Consider the following 9,183-nt stretch of genomic DNA (forward strand, 5'->3'; position numbering starts at 1 on the left):
TGCAGTTGTTAAGAGCATCAGAGTAGGACCTGGGAAACCTGGGTTCAAATCCTCACTTGCCCATGGAGCTCACTGTGGGTGACCTTAGGCCAGTCACCACCTCTCAACCTGACCTACCTCACAGGATTGTTGTTGGGGTAAAATGGAGAGAGTAGGAGAACTGTCGCTGTTATATGAATTTTTAGGTCTTATATATCTATAATAAATGTTCATCAATGTACCAAGCAAACACACATATAAATATATAAACCACATGTCTGAAACCCATAGGAAAAGTCCTAAAGCCATTTTGACTGTTTCAGTCACCTCAAATATTTCTCTGCAAGGTCAAAGGAAACGCAGAAACCTCCCCATTGTCTCTGTCCTCACAAATCCTGCCTTAAGGACACATTTAAGGTGAGCCTGTGACCTGGCTCAGAAATTAAGTATTATTTTACAAAAGAATGGCCAGGCTCCACAGGTAATCCAGTCAAGTGACCATTAACAGGTAACCTGGCGGACAGGGTAAAAACAACACACTCAGATTTCTGTTGTAGACCGCCTTTTCTGTGACGTAGGTATGATGCTTCTGGGGGTGGTCTTGGACTCCAGGGCGGGCAATTTAAAATGTCTATATAAGGGCAGACAGACCTTGGTTCTGGGTCCTCCTCCTTCTGCGGGTGAGGGGAGCACCCTGTTGCAACAGTTATTAAAGATCAGGCTTACTAGCTGCTTTGCTTCTCAATATTCTCTGGTTGGTCTCTGTTATTTTCTCCTACCTACAAAAGGACTCTATATGGGCTCTCCATAAGGGAAAAGGAGCAGGTTTTTTTTTACTTATATCAATCACCTTCGGCTGCTTGGAGGAAAGGTAGTTAGAAATGTAACAATAAATAAAATTAAGGAAACGAAATAAAATGTTGGGAGTCCCTCCCCCACCGGTTGAGTTTGATGGGTAGCGCTCACTTCTCCCTCCGCCCACCCCCCCCAAAGAAAGAAATGGTTCAGTCTACAATTTAACATATCTGTGTTGAACACTGAAGCAGCGAGGCTACAGGAGAGGTGGGAAGGATCAACAGCTCCATGGAACTTAATGGAGGAAGGCGGAGCCAAGCTGGAAAGGGAGGAGTATCTGTTTGGGGGGTAAAAGCTCAATGGGTGAAGGATTTGGGTTTTTCCCTCTCCCATCAATGGAAAGGCGAAGAGAGATCTTGAAGGAGAATAGGAAGTATCTGTGTGTGTGACTCACCCCTGGAGAATGCAGAATGCTTTGTTATGTAACACTTTCTCAAGGGGAGGCAGAGAGGAGAAGGGAAACAAGTTTCAAAAAGAGGAAGGGGGGGGGAACTTCCCCAAGAGACTGAAGAGAAGAACAAACATTGGAAACTTCCAGCAGCTTCCCGAAAGCTTTATTTTCAGCACCCGATAAAAGGAAATGATGCATTTTAAAGAAAAGCGCACTTTAATGTGTGTGTCATGGGGTCTTGGTGGATGCAAGATCCTCTAAGACTACGAGGGCATCAGAAGAGCACATCCCACAGTCCCTTACACTCCAGCATCCTGTCCTTTGCACTTGGGATCTTTGAATTCTACTTGAACAGGTGTGCTGACATCTCCCTTACCTGAAACCATGGAGAGCAGCTGCCAGCCTGTGCAGGCGTTACTGAGGCAGATGGACCCATGGTCTGACGCAGTGGCAGGCCCCTTCCTTTCCCTCTGTTTAAACCGGCTCTCTCTATCTCTAGAACCATGAGGACTAGAACCTTATCTTTAGGCCAAGGGCTGCAGCTCACTTGGTAGAGCAGATTAGAGCAAGCCGGGAGCACGCAGGTTCAGTCCTCAATATCTCCAGGCAGGGCTTGGAATATCCCCCACCTGAAAGCCCAGTTGCTGCCATTCAGTGTGGACAGCCCTGAACTCTGTGGATCTGAAGTCAGCCCTGTTTAGGGAAGCTTTTAATGTTTTAACAGACTATTGTATATTAATATTTTGTTGGAAGCCGCCCAGAGTGGCTGGGGAAACCCAGCCAGATGGGCGGAGTATAAATAATAAATTATTATCATTATTATCATTATTATTATTATTATTATTATTATTATTAGTCTGCCTCGGTATAAGGAAAGAAAGAAGCAGCAGATCAAAAGGGAGCTTGCGCATTGCTCATTGCCACGGGCACCTCGTCACCATAAACAACAGAGGTGCAAAGCGTTTTCTGGGGATTTGTCAATGTTTCATTTATGACTGAGGTGGATGTGAGCTGGCTTCAGTGAAAAGGGTTTGACGAAACCCACCCACCAGATTTTAGCATAAGTCCATTCCCCCCACCCACCCAAAGTCCAGCTCGCTCTGCCCTCTTTCCTGATTCTGCACCGAGCATAACAGGATGTCACGTCTGCGCTGGAAAGTGGTGCTTTTTTTTCCACCGGATGTGCATTCCCCCACTGCCGACTTCTGCAAAAAAAAGCACCAGCTGATTTTGCAGAAATATTGGTCAGGAGGTAGAGGCACCCCAGACAAGCCTGTTTGTCCCAGATGACGTCTGTGTCTCGTGGAGGGCATAGGGTTTTCCGAAGCGGTCATTGGAACCAGCAAGGTTGTCGCCGTTCAGCTGATTGTCAGGGCTTGCAAAAGGGCAGAGCGGCTGCTCTGCATGCAGAAGGCCCCAGGAGAGCAGCTGCTAGTTAGTGTTGACAATATTGAGCTAGATGGTTGGCACCAGTCTGTCTCGGGAGAAAACGGAGGAGTGCGCCTTTGGAGGTGAAGTCAAACCGTTGGAGACTTACAGCACCTGCTGTGGCTGTAGAGACCGATACGGGAGAGACATGTTTTGTTGCAGCTGGGGCAGATGAAGGCGTCCGGTTCTGCTGCTGCAGATGCACCACGACGTTTCTTCTCTCTGTACTGCTCCCAGCGGTCATTCCTCCCCTGGTCACTGCTATGAATGTCCGACCTGTCTGTCTCTAGGCACTGTGGTCATCTGCAAGGGATTCCCACATGGCGGTGTCGATGCTGCCAGCCTTTGTGTCACATTTGCAGACATCTTTGTGACACAGAGCTGGTCTCTCAACGTCCTTGGGGATTCTGCCATCTTCCAATCTGTGCCCATGGCCAATCCAGCGCTGACGTCACCGAGACAGAAGCGTGATCATGCTCAGAATGTAGGCTTGGGAGAGCACATCTTCGTTTGAGACTCTGTCCTGCCATGTGAGGCCCAAAACCATAGCCTAGCTTGGTACAAGTTTCCTATGTTCATATTTAAACCAGCTCTTTATTCAGAATCACGAGGAGTATAATATTTTTAAGGGAAAGACTTGAAACCATGGACAGCCACTACCAGTAAGCATCAACAATACCGAGCTTAGATGAGCCATTAGAAACAAAAATACATTTAGTATTTATTTTAAGGCATTTATATACCACTCAGTTGTTTAGTATTTCTAAGCGCTGTGTCTAAAAATGAGCCATACAGAGAATGAACTAAAAAAATAATAATCATAAATGCCCAAGAGACACCTGCTAGAATAAGGAAGTATTGTTGTGCAGCTGAAGTTCAGCATGGAATGTACTGTCAGGTGAAAGGGAGTTCCACAAGCTTGGGCCAATGAGACCAACTGCAGATCTTCTAGTAGTTACAAGCCATGCATCTCAGCCATGGGTGACCATCAGCAGAGACTCCCCCCAAGATCTCAGTGATCAGGTAGGGATACAAGGGATCAGGTAGTTGTCAGACCAAAGGCCAGGGGGAAATGTGTGAATATTATGACTTTTCTGGAACCTAGGGTTGGTGCTCAGCTCCCCATCTCTCAAAGGGACAAAATTTGTTGCCAGTTGGAACAAAACCTCAGCAAAGGTGAGAACCAGTGTCTACCTCACTTTGCCCCACGGCAGAGCCAGCCCTGGGCAGCCCACCCTGAATTTCAGTTGCAACTGAAACTGGCAGAGGTGACACAGAGACGAAACTATTTGCTCTGCGGGCTCTGAGGACTCTCTTTGAAAGACATGCCTGCTCTTATGTAAGCAGATTTAACAGGTCGCTGGAGATTGCATCACCGCAACCCTTTTGTGGGAACATACCTGGGGAAATAAAATAAACACCAACGCACACCTATTTTTAAAAAGTACATGCCGTATTCAGATGTCACAAAAATGACGTATGACATGCCCAAACCTGTCCTGAGTTGCGCTTAGGGACTGCCAATCATCATTTTTTCCCTTTCTATTTTGAGAAAGGTGCAACTAGATTAGCAAAACACAGTGTCTGCCTCCGCCTCCTGGGAAAACCAGAAAAACTCACCTCTCTATTAAACAGCAACAATTGCTCATGGATCTGAGCTTCATCAATACAGGGTGGGGAGCAAGTTTCTAGCCCTCATTGTGGCAGGAAAACGCTTGATGCCAATGAAGGGTAATAGCCTCAGCAAGCATGGCCAAAGGGTGGAATATAGTGAGGGACGTGGACGAGTATCTGTAGAAAGTAGTCTTCTGTACAAGACATAGCTGTCAACTTACAGATTTGAAAATAAGGGACCAGCAGCCTCGAAAATAAGGGATCAACAATTACTTTGATCAAACACATATTTTGTTGCGTGCAAATGGCTTTAGATACCTATTAGGTCCATAAATTACCATATAGCATATATTCAACACAAAAAAACAGCAACAATTTGTTGTTGACAAAGGACAGCTGGACATAGAAAGGTCCCCAGTACCTTCAGCAGCTTATTTAAGGGACATCATCCATAAGGGACAGCAGCGGGACATGGCACTGGGATAAGGGACTGCCCCGCCAAATAAGGGACGCTTGACAGCTATGGTACAAGGGCAACATTTACAAAATTCACAAAGTGTGTCGTTCCACAAACTTTTGCCTCTGGCCCCTGGGAGGTTGCTCAGAAAAGAATGCGGCCCTCAGCCTGCAAAAGTCTCCCTGCTCTTTTCTTGACAGCCTGGCTGAGTCATGCACTGAAGAAGCCCCCGAGAAATCCGGGATCTTGCAGGGTGAATGACGTCCGCCTGAGACTTTGGCCCTGAGATAACAGAATTCTCATGTATGACTCCCCATAAACTTAATCATCAGACCAGCCTCAAAGTCCTACACATAAAAAAGAGGGCAAAGTCTCCAGCAATAACGTTCCTAGGAGATAAGAGTAGACCTTTGACCGCAGAGATATCCTGGGGGAATCTGCACCCTGACTTGGGTGGGGAGGGACCCCAAACTCCACACAGAAACCACACTGCGATGGAGAAGATTGAAATATGCAGGAAGTCAGGATAAACGTAGCTCAACCTTGCCCAACCTGGTGCCCACAAGACATTTTGGACCACAACTCATATGTGGGGCTATCCTAGACCCTGGGCCAAAGTCTCCAGCTGGTACAAAGCTCTATGGCTAGACAGCTCCAGCACATAACTCCAGTGTTCAGAAGCCCACACTGGTTGCCCCTATGTGACCGAGCCGGGTTCAAGTCCTTGTTGTGATTTACAAGGCCTTGAACAGCCTGAGTCCAGGATACCCCAAGGACTGCCTGAGCCCTTAAATCCCTGCCCCATCACTGAGGTTTTTTGGGAGTTAATGTTATCACTCAGGCGCACAGTTCTGATCACCCATAGATTGTAGAATTGGAAGGGACCACGACCTTGCCTTTTTTTGCGGGAAATTCCCTTATTCCAGAGCCATTTCCTGCTGCTTCCCGCTGCTATCTCAGATTGTTAGATATCCCTTAGACTGTCCCCGGGACAGGTGAGGCTGCTGATCCCTTATTTTCAAGGCTGCTGATCCCTTATTTTCAAATCTGAAAGTTGACAGCTATAGCCCAACCCCTTGCAATGCCCAGCTAAAAGTCTCATGCTCTACCGACTGAGCTATCCCGAAAGTCGTCTGTTTTGTGGGCCCAATTTTAAGAAACTCCCTGCTAGTTCAGGTCTGGCATGCCCACTTTCCCTGTTGCACATCGTATTTTCCCTCCTTGTCCTGTGGGGCTTACAATGTAAAACTGAAAGTAGGGAAGAGGACACAGAGCTGACTGAAGATCGGGTGAAGACTGAGCTAATTTTCCCTACCCCTTAACTCGAAAACAACAGAGCGATTCAAAGATCCTTCAAATATTTTGGGGGGAATCTCAAGAACAGCGGAACCTGAGGTGCACCGCTGCAAATCTCTTTGGGGAACGGCTGTGACTTTTAAAATCTTTTAAACTCTTGCTCTCTGGCATACAGCTGGTGTCTTCACTATATGGCTTTGGGTGAATGCTGAAGACCAGGGGTCAGCAAACTTTTTCACCAAGGGGCTGGTCCACTGTCCCTCAAACCTTGTGGGGGGCCAGACTATTTCTTTTTTGGGGGGTGAACGAATTCATATGCCCGACAAATAACCCAGAGCTGCATTTTAAATAAAAGCACACATTTTTCTCATGTAAAAACACCAGGCAGGCCTCACAAATAACCCAGAGATGCATTTTAAATAAAAGCACACATTCTGCTCATGTAAAAACACGCTGATTCCCGGACCGTCCGCGGGCCGGATTTAGAAGGCGATTGGGCTGGATCTGGCCCCCGGGCCTTAGTTTGCCTACCCATGCTGAAGACACATGCTGAAGACCTTTGACACCTGAGCTGTGTTGCTTCAGAACCCTCCCTATTCCTGACTGTAACATTTTTTACTTGTGATCTTTGGGTGAAGAGTGGTAATAGATGCAATCATCATCGTCATATCCAGAGCACAGCCCAAGAATCTCCTGACTCAGGCTGAGTGGGCAGAAACAGGAGTGGCTGCACTTTGCTACCTTGAAGGGTCGGTTTAACCTTGAATGCAGAGCAACACCTGAAGGCAGAAAACATTGACCTGGCGTTTTGGGCCAGGCTCATTTGACGCAGTCCTTGACATGCCCCTTTCCTTCGCCACAGAGTCACATCCCCTCCCTGGGTGACCTCCCATGGTATAGGCGGGGCCAGAGGCAAAAGTAGGCGGGGCCAGGCAGGTGTGTCTTACCTTTGTTAGGACAAGCAAGAGGCACAATCACAGGTCAAGGACACGTTTTAACTTAAGTTTAAAAATATTATTATTTTCATCCAAAATTTGGGTAATTCCATACTGACATAACACGATGTTTTGGGAAGAAGAAAAAGAAACTCTGGGAAATCATCTTTAAAATGATAGCAGAGCATGTTAACTCTGAAATGAAAAATGAATCTGTAAGCTGACATTTTCATGGAATTGCCCAGTTCTGTAACATACCGTATTTTTTCCGTATTAGAGGTTTTTTGACTGAAAAACAGTGTCGAAAAACTGGGGTCGTCCAATACACGGATATTGGCATGGGGGGGGGGAGAAGCGGTGCCCCCGCCAGTCAGCCAGTTGGCAGGAGCGCAACTTCCCCCGATGCCGCTGTGTGTGGGAAACGATCTAGGGAGTGTTTCCTGCTCGCAGCTGGGGCGGGGGGAAAGCTCAACAACTTTGGGCCATCTCCCCTCATTTTCTTAAAACTGAGTCCCCAAAAATTATGGGGGGTGTCTTATACATGGGGGTGTCTTATAGATGGAAAAGTATAGTGTGTGTGTGTGTGTGTGTATATATATATATATATATATATATATATATATATATGGGAATATATATGTGGGAAAGAGAAAGAAAAACAAGGAAGTGAGAATGAAACACACACACACACACACACACAACATATCTGGCCTTCGAAGAACCTAGTTTCCCAACCATGACAGTGTGGCATAGTGGTTAGCGCAGTGGACGCTCGGGTTGCGAACATGACCCTTGCGAGATGCACGTTCGCAACCTGCAGTGTTCACAATCCGCAGCGGCGTTTCTGCGCATGTGCAGGCTGCAATTCGGCACTTCTGCACATGCGCAAAGTGCGATTTAGTGCTTCTGCATATGCGCGACCGCCAAAAACCTGGAAGTAACTTGTTCCAGTACTTCCGGGTTTCGGCAGGTGCGTAACCCGAAAAACCGCAACCTGAAGCGGCTGCAACCCGAGATATGACTGTACCTGGGAGACCAGGGTTCAAATTCCCACCGGTCATGAAGTGATCTTGGGCCAGTCAGCACCATGCAGCCTGACCTACCTCACAGGTTAGGATCTCTCTGTCCCAAATCTTCCACCATTCGGCTTCATTGCATGGCCATGAGAGAGGGATGCCCACTTTCTTCACCCCCTGCATTATTTTATAAACTACCATCATGCTCTTCTTACTTGCCTTTTCTCCAAACTGATGTCCCAAACGCTGCAATCATCCTTCGTAGGGGAGTCGTTCCATCCCCTTGATCGTTTTGGCCGCTCTTTTCTGAACCTTTTCCATATCCGTTTTGAGGCGAGGTGCCCAGAACCACAGTATTCCAAATGTGCCTCTCCCCCGCTTTTTTAGACAGACAGCAACATTTGCGTAAACTGCTTCACATATTTGCTTCGGGAGGGCTTCAGGTATTTGCCTCCGTTTGCCTTTTTGAGATATTTACTTGCAATTTCTTTTTTTCTTTTTGCATCTATTAAAAATTAACCCAATAGGATTCTTGAACCCAGTTGGTTTGTTTTTGCTTTTTATATGCAGTATTATTCTACAAAGATGGGCTTGAGGTTTTCCAGGCGTGTCAAGTTATTTTTCTGCTGAAGAAATTATATGAAATAGAGGAATATATGTTAGATGAAATGCATGATGTAATCGAGGAATATGCATTCAGTGATAAGTGGGGTAGTGACGTGGGTAGTGCTGTGGGTTAAACCTCAGAGCCTGGGACTTGCCGATCAGAAGGTCGGCAGTTTGAATCCCTGCGACGGGGTGAACTCTCGTTGCTCGGTCCCTGCTCCTGCCAACCTAGCAGTTCAAAAGCAATTCAAAGTGCAAGTAGATAAATAGGTACCGCTCCGGTGGGAAGGTAAACGGCGTTTCCGTACGCTGCTCTGGTTCGCCAGAAGCGGCTTAGTCATGCTGGCCACATGACCCGGAAGCTGTACGCCGGCTCCCTCGGCCAGTAAAGCGAGATGAGCGCCGCAACCCCAGAGTCGGCCACAACTGGACCTAATGGTCAGGGGTCCCTTTACCTTTACTTTATGCAGTACAGTGGTACCTCGGGTTAAGTACCTAATTCGTTCCAGAGGTCCGTTCTTAACCTGAAACTGTTCTTAACCTGAAGCACCACTTTAGCTAATGGGGCCTCCTGCTGCCGCCGCGCCACCGGGACCCAATTTCAGT

At 47.1% G+C, this 9,183-nt stretch overlaps 1 long non-coding RNA gene across 1 annotated transcript; it reads right to left on the reverse strand.

The window, feature by feature from the left end:
• Positions 1 to 1,372: 1,372 nt before the first annotated feature.
• On the reverse strand, positions 1,373 to 5,608 carry LOC310752028. Its single transcript, XR_014542803.1, has 2 exons — positions 5,411 to 5,608; positions 1,373 to 5,368 (listed from the first exon to the last, which is right to left on the reverse strand). It is a non-coding gene; the product is annotated as an uncharacterized lncRNA (long non-coding RNA).
• Between the last annotated feature and the right edge of the window lie 3,575 nt (positions 5,609 to 9,183).

This window comes from Podarcis filfolensis (genome assembly GCF_964270895.1).
Source record: "Podarcis filfolensis genome assembly, chromosome: 16".
NCBI lineage: Eukaryota > Metazoa > Chordata > Lepidosauria > Squamata > Lacertidae > Podarcis > Podarcis filfolensis.